Source organism: Podarcis raffonei, chromosome 1 (genome assembly GCF_027172205.1).
Source record: "Podarcis raffonei isolate rPodRaf1 chromosome 1, rPodRaf1.pri, whole genome shotgun sequence".
NCBI classification, from domain to species: Eukaryota; Metazoa; Chordata; class Lepidosauria; order Squamata; family Lacertidae; genus Podarcis; species Podarcis raffonei.
In genome coordinates this window covers 64,514,346-64,530,508 of record NC_070602.1, presented here as the reverse complement: position 1 = coordinate 64,530,508, position 16,163 = coordinate 64,514,346, and positions in this window count along the sequence as shown.

The window sequence follows — 16,163 nt, the reverse complement described above, 5'->3', positions numbered from 1 at the left end:
AGGAATGTAATAATAAATAACTTTTGGGCATCCTCAAGCCGGTTCCCCCCGCAGGGCACCTGCAGAGGGCATGGCCCCGAGGGCAGCGCCTCTCCCCTCCACCTGGAGACGCCCAGAGTTCAGTCAACTGGACGGAGATGCCACTGCTTGGGGCTGCAGAAGGAGAGGAAGGTGGTAGGGATGGTGAAGAACAGGTGACTCCCTTAAACCGGACTCCCCGCCGCCCCCGCCCTGCTCTGGTTCCTCGCGTGTCTCTGATTCAGGGATTCTTTCCGCCCCTCCCTTTCCAGATTAAGCACAATGACTGCTTTTAATCACCAGCCATAATTCTGATCTCTTGCCCAAACCTGCTCGAAATACTTCCATCTACATACAAGGCAATGTGGAAATTTTGGAAGGAACAGAGGCGCGGGGGGGAGCGGGGGGGGAGCAAAAGTCTTTGAACTGATGAAAGAAGGGGGAGATAATAAAGGGGAGTTAACGACCTCTGCGTATTTATTTATTTTGTTCAATGTCTTTGTCCGTTGAACCAGAAGTAGATTTTATAAACCTCTTGGTACACCCAAACTTAAAAAAAAAAATCTCCTGATTCCCCTCATCCGCACCCAAGCAAAGAGCGAACTAGGCTGGTTTGAAGTGTGAATTGATCATTAACAGCCCGGACTATCACCCTTTGGGCTTGAACGGGATCCGACACCTCAGTCCTCTGCAGCCGGAAATGTGTAGCTATCCGTATCAATGGACCCGATTCTCCAGCTACTCAATATTACTACATAATACCCCCTTTCCCCCTTGTTTTAGCAAGATTAAACGTTATCTTACAACAGTTAAGGATTCAGTAAAGGAATATGATGTTTAATGGATTTATACTGTGTGCTGTCTCAATACACAAAACTCCATTAGGATCGGTGGCTCAAAAACAACCAATTCCACCAGCGCTTCCCAAACCCCGACCCACGATGCTGTTCAGCCGAGGGGCGTCCAAATTAAGAGCCCTCCTGATCGCAGATTCAGAACGAAGCGGGAGTTGGTTCCATAGAATCATTGAAACAGGGCTGACTCCCTTTTGCCCAGCCCCGCGGCAGAGAATAATCCCCCGCACCCCAGTTTGATTCCACTAAAACTAAGGGGAGTCATTCTGACTTAAGGATCGGAAGTCTTCTTTCTTTCCCAAGCAGATGAGGCTGGTGGAAATGGGAGCGCGCGCACAGAGAGAGAGGCAGACACACACACACGAAACTCTGCGGCATTCGCTTCGCATCTGATGCAGAAAAGGAATTTCGAAATACAAATTAATACAGAAAATCCCGGGGAAGGCGCCTGGGAGAGCTTCTGTCTCGGCTTCACTAGTGTTGGGAAATTAACAAGAGTGTTGCCGCCGTCGCCATGGTCTCTCTCACTCTCTCCCGCCCCCACCCCCTTTATTAAAAAAAAGATTATTATTAAAAATTAATTTCTTGATTTTGTCGGAGGGCCCCAGCCTTGGGTCACGTGCCCCGCTGCCGCGCTCCCTCCCGCTCCTCCTGGTCTTTGAGTTATGCCGTCAAGCTAATATATTGTGACTGCTCTTCTCTCTTGTGACAAACCCTCGCAGCTGCCTCCGAATCAATAGATGTCAAAGAAATATGAAAACAATCATGACAGAGAACTTAAATCCTGGCGAGAGTCTGCATAATAAAAATAATTTCTAAAATGTGCTTCTGTTCTCAGGGCAGAGGATTAAAAAAGGGGGGGGGCGATCCCAAAGTTTAGTCCGTTTTATATTCCGGTATCTTCTCCCCATACACATATATATACACATACACACAATCCCAGCAGATACATCTACATCTGTTGAATTTGTAATGTAATTTGTAATTACTGCCCTTCATGTGGTCCAATGCCTTGAACCATCTTTAATTAAAAGCATAATTAAGGGAAGATCTAAAGAAAGACAATTACCAGATGGTCTTTCTTTTCTTTTTTTTTAAAGTCTGTTGAAGGATGTATAGTGGTCCTTCTCTAATTTGGATTAAGAGACACGTTGCCCGCAACATGCAATGAGGTGTGGGGGGGGTGTGGGTGTGGGTGTTTTGCATTCACGCCATGAAAAAATAAACCTCATTCCTCTCTCCCCGCCCTTAACGCAAAGATTTGTGTATGATCGATAGTCTAATGAGGGAAGAGTAGGTGGACTTTTTTATATGGAACAGATTAAATTAAATAAGATGGTGACGACGTTTTCATTTCTTAGACACCCTCCCCCCCAATAAAAAAAAATATAGCCTCAGAGTTCAAGACCTTTTGAACTTTGCGCTGAACTAAATGTTGACTAAGTCTTCCCAAAAGAGCGATCAAAACAAAACGTGCGTCTCCGGAACTGCGATCCCAAACAAATTTACTTGAAATGAAAGAGTCCTTTCTATCTATTCTCTGTATATGTAGACTTTCTTTTTTAAAATCAAAATAAAGAGCGTAGGTCTTTCCATTAGAAAGTGAATCGAGCTGCAGGTCTGCCAGATAAATTCAGTGTGAAAGTACTTATTCTAGAGGCAGTTGATAAGGCATATGGATTTCTAGACCCGGCTCAAATTTATTATGGAATTTATGGAAGGGAAACCCATAAATAAGCCTTTTCAGGTGGGGAATGCGGTCTTCCCTCCGCTTATTCAGCTCACCATCAGTTCTGCTAGAATATTCTGCTTTTGATGCTATTCGGTGGTAAGGAGCTGCCCTGACTATTTCAAGCAAGTTATTGTTCTATTAACTGTTAAGAACAATTTTATATATATATAAAAGAAGATCCCTTTACTTCAACCAAGATCAAAACGAAGCTGGTTTTTTAAAAATAATATTTTGGGTGGGGATGCAAGAAGTTTGGGGGGAGAGGTTAAACATTTGTTTTCTTTTTCATATAAATATATGTGTGTGTGTCTGATCAGAAGCTGATTTGCTCCAGTCGCTGTGCATTTACATCCCCCCCCCCCACCTTGAAGTTTCCGAGGAGGCCATTTACTGGGAAAGGAAAGGCGGAGAAAATATTACCCCCAAAATATGAATAATGCAACGAAGTACAGAATTATGTATTATCACAAAAATTTCTAGGGGAAGCTGGACATAAAAGGAGAGCCTGAACAATGCTGTAATGCAAATTAAATTTTGGCTGTATTACTAAGATTTCATTATTTGACTGCTGATATTCAAAGTAATGCTGCAGCAATGAATTGTAATCATTTCAATTATCTTCAAGATAGTTTCTTTAGGACACAAGTTGTCAAAGAATTTTTGTTTAATGGGAAAAATAAAATAAAAAGTACATTCTTGCTGCTCCGTAGGTCCATTTTCCAGACGGTTTGTCCTTCTTGCTGCATGATTTGGTTCGAGGCTCTCCCCCCCCCCCCGCTTGTTCTTTTCTCTGCATATATGGCTTCTTTTACATTTACTCCAACGAAAGCCTTTCGCCTGCGTCTTCTTCTAATGCAGATCGACAAAATTGGTGTCGAGTTCATCAGTGGCCATTGCGCTCTGACGCCTTAGTCGAGACTTTTTTCGGTTGGGGGGGGCGAAGGAGTATTTTGGGTTTGTTTTGTTTCTGCTGTTTGCTGAACTTAGACAGCGTGTCTTATTTTTAATTTATGCTTTACTTTTTTATTATCCCCGCTTCCTTTGGGCACGATTCAGAGAAAGTCAAGAACTTTTCAGCCGCATTAATCCCAAGAGGAAATATTTCAGGATGTTCTTAAAACTCTTCTCATGGTGAGGGGAGAGCGCTTGTTTTTATTTTAATCAGTTTTCAAAAGTAGGGAACCCAATGGAAGAAGAGAAGATGAATATTTCAAAGTTACCTTTTAAATTTTAAAAAATAAAGAAATCCCTGTACACAAACTACATAAATTTATCCGCAGAAGGAGCTTCTCCTTTACTCTGAAGTCTCCCCAACATGCCTTCTTGCTAGGAGCTGATTTGTAAATTATATCTCTGTTCCTCTGCCACAACACTACTCTTTGCATAGTCCCACTTCATTTCCTTGGGGCTTGCGCAAGAGAACTTCCCAGACTCCTAATACCTTTCCTAATAACTGCAAGAACTACCAAAAGCATCACGTTCCTCTCTAGCGTGATTTCCTGAAGTACCTTTACTTCGAATGCAGGTACTGTTGCTCATTATTAGTTCCTTTCAGCTATTATTTATTTCTCTCTTTTTTAAAAAAAAAAAGCCCTATTTTATTGTGTCGATTTTCTCTTTTCATTCAGAGAGCCCATTCTTGAGGTTTAAAAGGCTCCCTGTTTAAAACTCGTGCTGTTTTGACGGACTTTCAGATCTTCCCCCCACCCCTCACTTCTCCTTTTTTCCCAAACCACCCGAAAGACTCAAATTCACCATCCAAAGATATTATATTTGTGAAATGTCCCCCTTTGTTGGAGCTTTTAACACCTTCTTATAACGAATCATTTGTTCTTTTCTCTTTAATTTTGATAGACAATTAGCCATCAAATATACACCAGTTGACTGTAGCCGAGCATTAAACTCGCCTTTATTTAACGCTAATTTAGCATAGCTGCTTTGTTTAACTTTGCCTCATAAGAACCAGGTTTTGTAGCAAAAGGGGGGGAAATAGGTGTAATTTTATGTGGGGCTCCATTTCTTTTGGCCCTCTCCACAGCAAGCGCTTCCCCCCTTTGTAAGCCGTTGCGCTGGGCAGGCGCACCATCCCCTCCTTGCCCGGCACCTGGAGTCTAGGGGGGAGAAATTAGCATTGATATAGATTTAGTTGCAATGTAATCTCTTAAATCTGTCCAAGATTCGGGGAGATAATTACACTTTCACTGAATTGCCAGGGGTCAGCGTCTCTGTGGACCTGAGGAGTTGATTTACTAACAATAGTGTTACATAAAAAATGGTGTTTGAGATTATAATGCTAATAGATGCAGTCACTGGGGAGAGCAGGCGGACTAAAACTAATTCGATGGAACTTCGGTTTTGTCCCTCTCTTGTTTTGCTTTTTTATTTTTATTTTTTTTCCCTCCTTCCCCTCCACCCCCTTCCCTTACTTTAACAGAATTCAAATCACTTTCAGCATTTTAATTTCTAGGAATGAGCTTGGTAGCAATTACAGAGAACTGGAAAGGTCAATTTATGCTGTTTGGGGATAGGGTGAATCTCGTAGCTTGTCTTTTTCCATGATAGGTAAGCAGCCAGAAATAGGCACCAAATATACTTCTTTTATGCTTTATAAACTAAAATTAGATTGATTGGAGTGAGAGGGTGATAAGACAGTATTTTTAAAGGGAGGGGCATGATTTTCCCCAGCTGAACAATTATGGCTCTTGACAAAGGACAGATCCTAACTAGGCCTGCAGAAGCACTGCTTCCTATGTTGGCAGATACCTGGAGTCCTTTGGCTGGATTTGACCTTTTTGTGATCATTGACCAATGTCCTGTCCCACTGAGGGGTGTGGTGGCTAGGGAATCCCTCCATTTGGCTGCTTTCCTTATTCCCATCCAACCCCCTCCTGACAAGAAAGTTCACTTCCAAGTACCGTATTTTTCGCTCTATAACACGCACCCGACCATAACACGCATGTAGTTTTTTAGAGGAGGAAAATCCGTAGGCATGCCACCCGTAGGCATTCCCTCCATAACACGCACAGACATTTCCCCTTACTTTTTAGGAGGAAAAAAGTGAGTGTTATGGTGCAAAAAATACGGTAGATGCAAACTTGGCTGCAGATTTATCTCCTTAGTCTTTGCTGGAAAGAATACAAAATCAAGAAATCCAGCCAAGTGGATCTATAGTGAATAAAATAAGAAACAGACTTCCAAAACCCAAATATTTAGTGATCCCAGTAGTCCAACCTGCCTCCATCTGCAGCCCATCAGATCATCCAGCCCAACCAGTGACCAAGGATGATGGATGGATTGTGATCCAACATATCTGGAGGGCACCAGGAAGGATGCAATCAAATGGCATGCCTCGAAACCATAAAGTGAGCTAGGTGTCATTAGCACTGGCTCCTTCACACGTGTATGTCCATTAGATGGAGGCATCCAGTAATTTTGACTAGGTAAATGCACCACCACAGATCTAACCCCTAAAGCAGGACTTTCTCTTATCACCCAGCGTTGGGGCCTGGCTATTTTGCAAGGTTCATTACTTACACACCCACCCAAAAAATTCTTAACCTTAATTTTCAAAAGCAGATGTCATGTAGAAACGATAATATTCATCAAAATATAAAATAAAAGCAAAATATTTTCAAAAATGTATAAGGGCTAACAAAATCTAATCTGCATAAAACTGTGTCCCTCAAAGGCCTATATTGCACCCCTCTGAGGCCTATGCCCTAGGCAGCTGCCAATATGGCCTAATGATGGCAGTGGCCTTGATATCCAGTCCAGTGCCGATCAAGGTTGAGCCAAATATAGAGAAGTCAACTTATTTACATGCATGTTTGAAATTGTCCCACTGTTGTGGGCAGGCTTCCAAACAGCACAATAGAAAGCAGTGGGTGTCATTAGCTGGCCAAGGGGTCATATATTTGTCCACTCATAGAATCATAGACTAATGGAACCATAGAGCTGCAAGGGCCTGAGGGTCATGTAGCCCAACCCCTGCAATGTAGGAATCTCAACTAGATCGTACATGACGGGTGGCCATCCAGCCTCTGCTTAAAAACCTCCAAGGAAGGAGAGCCCACCACCTCTCCTGGGACTCCGTTCCACTGTCAAGCAGCTCTTAGAAAGTTCTTCCTGATGTTGAGTCAGAATCTCCTTTCTTGTAATCTGAAGTTCATCAGACATCAAACCAATAGGCCTCAGAGCGATTTACTGCCCAGGACACCACAAAAATGAGTCCCATGAATTTCAGCTGAACCTACTTCCTAATGGGAATAGCATCAGTTTCGTCCCCTTTGCAGTAACTGCAGCCACTAAAACGCTTCTCCACCACGTAGCTCAAACTAATTCTTCCTTCTCCCATAGGCCACAAAAGCACCCAGTTTACCCACTTCTGGTCCTCTTTTTGCTGCCCTCTTCCACCGACAACCTCTGGAGGACTCCCCATTTAACCCGACTGTGATGTGGGCTGCTCTGTTTAGCACTGGAAGAGTCCCTTCTAATTGTAACCTAGTAGCCCACACCATAGAAGAGCAGGAGGTGAAGTCTGGCATTACCTTTCTAGGATCTGTAAAGTCCATTCCTGTTTCATTCAGGGAAGAAAGGGCATTTTGTACTTGAAATAAAGGGGGGAAGCTCCTGCCTAGTTATTGGTTAGAGGTGTAATGTCATGCACGTTGCTATTTAATTGGACTATTAATGTCTCCCTTTTCCATACCAGTGTCACTTGGCTCAAGTGTGTGTGTGTGTGTGTGTGTGTGTGTGTGTGTGTGTGTAACGCAAAACAAACAGAACTTTGTAGGCTGAGGGAAAGGCCATGAAGATTTAGAGCCACGAAGATCCATTTACATATTAATGCACTCATTTGGAGTTACTCATCAGAAGCTATCAAATCTTGAGCCTCCAGCGCAGAAGGACTACAGGAAGCACCAGTTACCACTTTGGGAATAGAAAGGTGCCTGAACACTGCAGAACAATAAGCCAAATACATTAAGGCGTAGGAGACTCAGCATTACTCCAAAAAGAAAGCCCCTCCCCCCAAAAAGGTAAATTATGATTTCCTTTTTCAATGGCACTTGCTTAGGAGGATGCAAGCCTTAACCCCAGTTAGATTACTTGGGTTTAACTGGCTTGTGAATTGGGTTATTGGAGAACCTTTCCTGTATGCAGTTACACCAGAGAGAGGGAAAGTGTTGTGTTTTGATGAAAATATGTTCTCTTCCAGACAGAACAGAAGATTTGGCGGAGAGACCGTATAAACTGAAGAAACAACTCAAAGCCTTCAGGCAGTGATAAAGTGCTCTTAGATTTATTTTTAATCGTCTTAAACTGATGCAGGCTCTCTAGAACTCCGAAATGGGGTGGCCAACTTCACTGGGCCAAGTGTGTCCAGTGATAAGTTTTAATATGGAACAGTAGCTTATACTAAGCTATAAGCCTTATTCAAGATCATAGGAACATATAACAGACAGTGGCTCATGTAGCTCAGCACTGCTTACACAGGCTGGCAGCGGCTCCGCAGGCTTTTCCAGACAAGGCGCCATTCCCAACCTTATCTGGAGATGCACCCCGGGCCTTATGCATGCAACGCAGATGCTCTGCCACCGGAGCCACGACCCTTCGCTGCCACTGTGCGTTAGCAGGCCGCAGGGAAAAAAAGCATCAGTGAGCCGGCGAGGGGAGTTTAAAAGTATCCCTCTCAGACGACCGATTAAAAGCTTTGCACCGTTTCTAATCGCACGCCGCTGCCAAGGTGCAAAGCAAGAGACTCTGGCTCAGGGGACTAGAGGTTGGAGTTCCAAGAGACATGGGGAGATCTGGGCGCAGTCAGAGGCGTCTCCTATGCTCTTGTGAACAAAAGAGGCACTTTATGGGCCTGGCTAAAAACCTCACCTTCGGCTTCCCGCGCTGCAGGTGAGTAAAGCAAGATCAGGGTGGTGTTAAGGATCGCAAATAAATAGCTTGCAGGAAGAGTACTGTACTTATGGCTGGAGAAGCCGACGCGGCACCCTTCGGACGCTAGCGAACTACAATTCCCACCAGCCCAGCCAGCAAGGCCAATGCTCAGGTATCATGGGAGTTGTAGTCCCTTGGTATGGCGTCGTTTGAAATAAGGACCACTTGTTGGACTGTTAAAGGGCGAGAGTAGGATTCCCTCTGGCGTTTGGGAGGCAGAAATTAGGAGACATCCAGGAAGGAGGAAGTGACCCCCGGGTGGCTGTAAGAGGCCGCCTAACTGAGCAGAAAGGCGGACGGCTTTGTGCCTGACCCCGAAATTCACCGCGCGATAGCGGGGCTTCAACTCGGCTCTGGAGGCTGCTTTCAGGACCAGGCCTCAGTCTGCAGAAGCAGCACACACACACAAGTCCTGGGCTGTCGCTTTAGCCACGAGGAGCTCTTCGGCGCCTCCATTTCCCAATCGGTTCCCCGCCGCGAAATCGGCGCCACTTCGCTTCTGCCGGCGAGAAGGAGCCCCGATCTCTCTCACGAACTTGCGGCTCGCTGTGGGCGCGGGGGGCCTGAGCCCGGAGAGGAGAAGCAGCAGCGCCCTTTCCTTCCCGCCTCCAGGACTCGGCGGGGCCTTTCGCTTGAACTCGGCCTGGTCCTGCGGAGAGAGGGGACCTTCGGGGCTCCTCCAGGCGCCTCCCTTCCCCGTGGCTGGCCTGCGCCTTCTCCCCACCCCAGCAGGTCCAGGGCCCCGTTGCTGCCTCGGGGAAATGCCCCGCCGCCGCCCACCCCACGGAAGCGAAGGAGGAGCGACTTTTCGGCCGCCTCTGCTTCCTCCGACGCGCGCAAGAAGGAGCCATGTTGGAGACCAGGCTCTCCGCGCTCCGAGGCTCCTCGGCGGCTTGCTCCGCGCGTGGTAACTTTTGGAAGCCCTCCTCTCTCTCGCCCGAGCAATCTATATGTTAATGGGCAAACTTTGGGGAGGGGGGGCGATTTAAGGAGGTTGTGACAAGGGATCATTTGCCCTGTCAGCGGCTGGCCTCGCTGGCCTGAGCTCTCCTGCACAACGTGCCCGCTCCGCTCTGGGCTGTCAGCGAACAGCTTGCCAGCCACGCTGCCTCTTCTCCTCTTATGGCACGGAAATGACAAACGCGCCGTTTTTATCCATACAATTTGTTTCATTATTGTTGCCAGCACGAAGCATCACAATCAATCATAAGGAAGTCCAGTTGGCAGGTGTCAATCTTGGTCTGTTTTTGTACGTCTCAGTCTATATTTAATCCAATTACAAGGGTCAGGGAGTAAGTGCAAATCCCCTTGTTACAACTCACATCTTATTCAAGATTTAAAGTAAAAAAGTCAACTGGATCACATGGGCGCTTTGGGGAAGCTCGGATACGCTTGTGGAAGGCGGGGATCCTGGACACCCCCACTTTTTCTTTCAATGTGCTTCCTTTATGCAGCAAGAGCTGCTATTATTATTATTAATATTATTATTATTATTATACTTATCGAGGGTCGAGGTGGCGTCTTCTGTCTTTATTTTTATTTTTTAATTTTTTAAAAAAGGGAGTGTTTGTGTGCAAATGAAGTATCTTGTTATTTCGCTAAAGGAGAGGAGAAGCTTTAATGATGGGAGATCTTTCCGCTCGTTGCCCTTTCAAATACAATTGTAGATCGAACTCAGCCTTGTCACGTCGAGGAAAAGTGAATTTCTAACATCCAGGACGTGCCTGTCGACTTTCAGCGAGCTGCATCCAATCACCCCCAGGGAATTCAGCTAATGTCTCAGTCGGGGGAGAAAAAAGGAAAGGGGGGGGAGCTCGGGGATGAGGGGCAGAAAAACAAATCAAACAACATTGGCCAGCATCACGCTTATTATGAAAATGTTTTAAAGGAGGGGGGAAGTGGGGGGGGCAAATAATACAAGACAAGCCGGGATCATGTTGGAGCCAAATTAATACCATTAAGAATCCTGAAGGGGGCAGGGGAGAGGGAAGGAAAACCCAGCTTAGGGGAGTCGGGTTCATCTCCCCCTCCCCCATATTATTTTCCTTACCTTCCCCTTCTCAGACTATCTTAAATTAACGCTGTACTTCTGAACTCCGTAGGATCGCACTATGCCTCTTAGGAACTTTTTTCCCTTTCTTCTTTTCAAACCTTACACGGAATTTCCCAGGATCTATCTATCTACCTTCCTTCCTTTCCTAGGAGCCCCTGACAAACTAGAGAGGGAAAATCAGGGCGCTGCAAACCTTCCGTCCTTGTCAGAATGACAGCGTTGCGTGTAACTTTTGGATCTTTCTGTTGTGCAAAACTTGGGCGCAATGGCACAAGCCTTCTGGCAATGCTTGAGATTCTGCCTGTGGCTCGCAACAGTCGAAGCTCCCTGAAAAATCTCGCCTCCCGACTGGAAAGTCTGGTCATCCAATTCCAAGGGGGTTGCTTTCATTTGCAGAGGGAACCAACCTGGGCATGTTTACTCAGAAGCCAGTCCTAACGAGTTCAACAGGACATGCTCCCCAGGAAAGGTGCCTGTTAGACCTTGCAGCCCTTTTACCGCCTGATCTGCAAAACATTATATGCGAGCCGGTCCGGCAGATATCAAAAGGGCTGGACTTGCCTTCCCATCATGCGTTGAGGACAGGGGTGTCGGGCAATACTGTGATTTGCAAGTACTGAAAAATGCTAGGCAATGTTTTCGGAGGGTATGAGGAGGGAGAGCTGGTTAGGAAGGTATCATGAGAGCCAGGAAGAGAATTATTTCTCATCTTGCCTAGCCAGGCTTGCCGCCGGATTCTTGATGTCACCTAGACCTACCCTGACCAGGTGCAGTCAAGGAGGGCTTTTGTTATCGATTTGAATCCGAGCTGGGTCCCACGTCAACACGGGCAAGCCCACCTAGGCATGATCTATCCGATGACAACCCATTTCTCTTGTTGCAGACACAGCTTTGCTTTACATCGGTTTAAATCATCCTAAAAGTTAGCCTGAAAGGCAGGTAGGCAGGTAGGTAAGGGACAGATAAAAAACAACAACAAGACATCCATCTCTGAAATGGAAATGTGTGCGAGAAAAACTAAAGACCAGGAGACAGCAGGGAGGGGGTTTGAGGTGCCCCCCCCCACGTTCTGAAATCAAAGTCCAAGGAGACCCAAGAAAAAGCATTTACTAAGTAATCGACTTATTTGAAAAAACACATACCTTGAGCAAGGGCACCAGATCCCTTCTACGGAAGCATTTCCCCCTTTTGCCTTCGATTCAAGCCACTTTTCTGCTCGCAAGATTTTCCCCTCCTCTGTGAAATTTAGGTTCGTCCCTGGCTTGTTTTATTTTTTTTTTTCCTCCCCCTCTTTTTCTTTTAATAAAAAACAACAACAATAAACACCCTTTTCTAGCAGCTAGTCCTTCTCGGACCTTATTTTGCCGTCTGTGCGATGCCACAGTAAACAAATTGTTCTGATGTGCTTATTATTATTGCTCAAGTTCTGCTTGGGTAGAGAATTAAACCTCATTATTACAGCGCGTGTGTGTGTGCCCGTGTGTGTGTGTGTGTGGGTTGCGAATTGCTCCATCTAAGCGAACACACGGGGGTTTGGGGCATCCTTGTAGAGAGAGAGAGAGAGGCTTCCTATCGCTGTGTAAATCAAATATGTATAATGCTTATAAATTTGTAACACATTATTGTTGCCTCTTGCCTGCATCCCATTCAAAGTGGCTTCACAGCTTTCGAGCCTCCTGCCCATCAGAAAGGCTGAGCGGCAAAACGCCTCCATTGAAGGCAGGGCTCCGCTCCTTGCCAGCTCAGCGCCCTCATTAGCGCCTTATCTACCTCGACGGCATGTTAATTTCCCCTTAATGTTACTCTGAGAGAGAAAAGGGAAGTTCCCGTCTGCGTTTACACGGCGCCAGCTTTTTAGATCCTTGGAGGACGATTCCAGCACGTTGAAAGACCTGCGAAGAGGGAAGAGAGGGGCGATCTCTCTCTCTCTCTCCCCAAACACACACACGTATTCCAGACCCAAACATTACCAGTTCAGGTGATGTTTATGCTCACTTTGAAGTTTGTGGGATTTCTTCCCCTCTCTCTTTCCCGAATAAGTTAGGAAATGATGGCGGGGATTTCAGATCTCTCTCCCTCTCTCAAAAACACACACCTCTAAGACACAGATGCACCTCTTTGTTTACTCCTGTTTTAATTTAGAAGGGGCTTAAGGGGCTACCCAACAGGAGCCTGGAGGGAACGGAGGGGAGGGGGGTGGCAGAGGGTCTCCTCCCAAAGCCATGTCACTCCACGCCGCAGAGATGCGGAGTGACTGAGATTATGCTCGCCTGAAAATTTGTTCGAGGGGGGAAAGAGCGAGGAAAAGGCAAGCGTGTAATTAAACTGCCATCTGATCCGATGGAGGTGGCTGCGCTGTCCGAAAGATCGGGGGGGGTGGCTTTTCGCGCGCGCGCCCCAGCCCAGCATCCAGATCGTGCCTACCGACTGGTTTCCCTTTTCCAATCCGGATCGGATCCGGATCATCAAGCCACGCTGCGGCGTTTATCACCCCGTGTGTGTGCGCGCGCTTGTGTGTCCTGACTGCCTTTTTCTGTTTAATTCTCTCTCTCATACATACACACACACACACACACTCGCCGCCCCCGGAGCTCGGAAGGCAACCCGGGAAACACTCGGGCGTTGGCCGGGGGACTGTTTGTCTGCTCGCTCCGAAGGCCTGGCCAAGCAGACTTGGCTTCACGCCTGATCAGTTTCTGAAGAGCCGCGCCGGTTGGAGAGAAGGCAAGGCAGCACCTGGCCCTGCTTTTCGGAGCCATCTCCTTTTATTGACAGCCAGATAAGCAGGCGGGAGCCGTGGCGTTTCCAGCGCTTCCTTGGAGAACCCTGCTGGGTTGCAGGGAGCCCGGCTCCCTTAATGGCAGCAACTCCAAACAATCAGGCAAACACACGTTCTCGCCTGACAAGCCCTTGGCCACGGCTCCCTCCCTCCCTGCCTGCCTGCCTGCCCGCGTCGGCTCAAGAGACAGGGAGGCGGCGGCGGCGCTGCTGCTCCTCCTAGGCCAACCTGACCTGCCGCAGGGCCGTCGGGGAGAGCCTTGGCTTTCTGGGGGGGAGGAGAAGAGGAGGCAGGAATAAGAGGCAGGGAGCGGGTCATGGGGGGTGAGAAGGGAAGAAGATGCAGGACCTTCCTCCTAACCCCCTCCCCACCCCACAGCACGCAAAGCCAAGCGGGTCAGAGTAGCCTGCCCAGAGGACGCTCTGTCTCCACTCTGACTCGGGAACATCTCTCTCTTCGACGAATTGAACTCCACTGAGACCCGCAGGCGTTTCCACGTGGGCGCCTTTTGAAGACTGGGGAGAGAGGAAAGGTTCAGGCGGTTCCCCTTAGTCCCCAGAAGGGCTTCGTGGGCCTTTGTCCTAACTATAGGATCGCCCTCTTAGCCTGAGCCCGAAACAGAAGCGCCACTAGCAGGCTGGCCTTCCGTGCGCCTGACGGGTTGGCTTTCTATTCGGCCGCATTTACCTTGAAGCGGCAGCCTGGTTTGGACTAGATGACCCTTGGGGTCATTTCCAACTGTATAATTCTATGAGCGTGCACCTACACCGGTCCTAAATCGAAGCGCTTCATCAAATGAACTTTCGCCCAACCCACACGCGAACTTCCTTCCGGTCCCAACATGATCGATATGTTCAAGGGTCCCAGCAATATGTGATCAACCCGGGATGCGAGGGATTGATCCTGGCGTCCCATGGGCTGCCTGTACCACTGAGCCCAGCTTCCACGCCGGCCTTTATACTAGGACAGAAACCCTCACCAGCTCGGCAGGATTGGCCCCCAAACAAAGATTCTTAGGATGGCACCTTCCACCACCCCCCGCAGCCCAAAAAGCACAAGTGAAAAGGTGCATTGGGCATCACAGGGCGCTGGCAGGAAGGCCTAAGGGTTCCTCGCTGGCCAATTCGAAACCCCCCTGCAGCTGCGATCCGATTCTGAAGCGCATTGCATTCGGAACAGATTGCTGGTGCTTTGGCTGGATCGGCTGTCTGTCCTTTCTTCATTCCTTTTTCTGCTCTGGAAATCTTTATGTAACATTGGGGGATAGACTTCCTTATAAGGAACCCGACTAATCCCTAACAGAAAACCCCAAAGGAGTGTCACAAAGCTCTGAAGCAGTTTAGAGCGTCAGGCATAAGTTCTAGGTCAGGGGTGGGTGGGTGGGTGTGCGCGTGCGCGCGCATATACATGCACACACACACACACACAAACACACACACACACACACGTATTCATATATGTATACGCACCAGGGAGCTCAACGAAGCTGGGGGATGCGGGTGGTAGACAGCCCTCCCTCGCCTCGCCTGTTAGATCAAGATCTGGTTTGCATCCCGATCCTCCATTTATTCATTCAGAAGTTAAATGGGTTTTAGCGGGACTTGTTCCTGGGTAAGTGTGCTGGGGATCGCAGCCGTAAGTGTACCAACGAGGAGACGGTCCCTAAGAAGGAGACGTGGGGAGCAACGCAGCTACTGAAAACCATGTAGAAAGAGAAGCTATCCTTTTCCGGCGGTGGGCGGTCTCCTCGACGGGTATTTCTAAATGTGTGGGTGCATCAAGGACGACTTCTTCCCCACGCCCCCCTTTTCAGGGATCCGCCGCAAACAAAGCCCAGAGAACACTTTGCCAGCTCCCGAGAGACGGACGCGCGGTTCAATCAAAGCTACAGCGACTTTCGGGCGTGCGCGCTTCTTTCCTGACAAACAAAAGTATTCACTCCGACAAGTGTGTTCCCCCACCCCACCCGTCCTGGTGTTTCTTCCTTTAAGGGGACAGGATGAATGCGTCGAGGGGAGACCCACAAGTGTGTGTGGGGGGGTGTTACTATGCGACTAAAACTATTCTGATCCTCCCCCGGCAATCCCAGACCACGTTACCTGCTTGACGTTGCCTGCAGAGAGAATTCTGCCCCGGTTTCAAAGGAAAGAAGATCTCCACCGTTTTCCCCATCACTTAAATCTCGTGGGTTTCTTCGGAACATAACTCACCTTCCCAACCCCCATTGTTTACTCAGGAGAACTATCCAGTGGATTGTGTCCTCAAAAGTGTGAGCAGGGGGTAGCTTCCCTGCCCTTCAGAAAACATTGCTGGACGAGGGAACACTATTAGCTGCCTAGAGAAAACTTCGTTTTCTCCAGAACTTTGAGGAAAAGGGGACATGTTCGGTGTCGTTGTAAGAAAGGGGCCTTAAAGCAAGATGTTGATGATTATTCTAACACCACCCTCTGGGCCAAAAAAGTGCGCTGCGGCCTGGTCTCTGTGTAAAGCTTGTGTCAGCCCTCTGAAATGAAAAGCAGCGCTATGTCTTCTAGGTCCCATTCATTTCTGTGGGAAGGAGAGATGAGCGAGGGCGCCATTCTTCCATTGAAATAAGCGGCACTTAACTTGGGGCTTAACTTTAAAACGAACGCCCTTCGTTTTAAAAATTGATTAGAGAAAGGTGGGGAGGGGAGAAGAGAGAGATAGAAAGGATCCGCTGGTCCTCTTTTGAATCGCGGTTGGAAGAAAACCTCCACAAAATATCAACTCACCTCTCACACCTCGGTGTTTGAGGTGTTC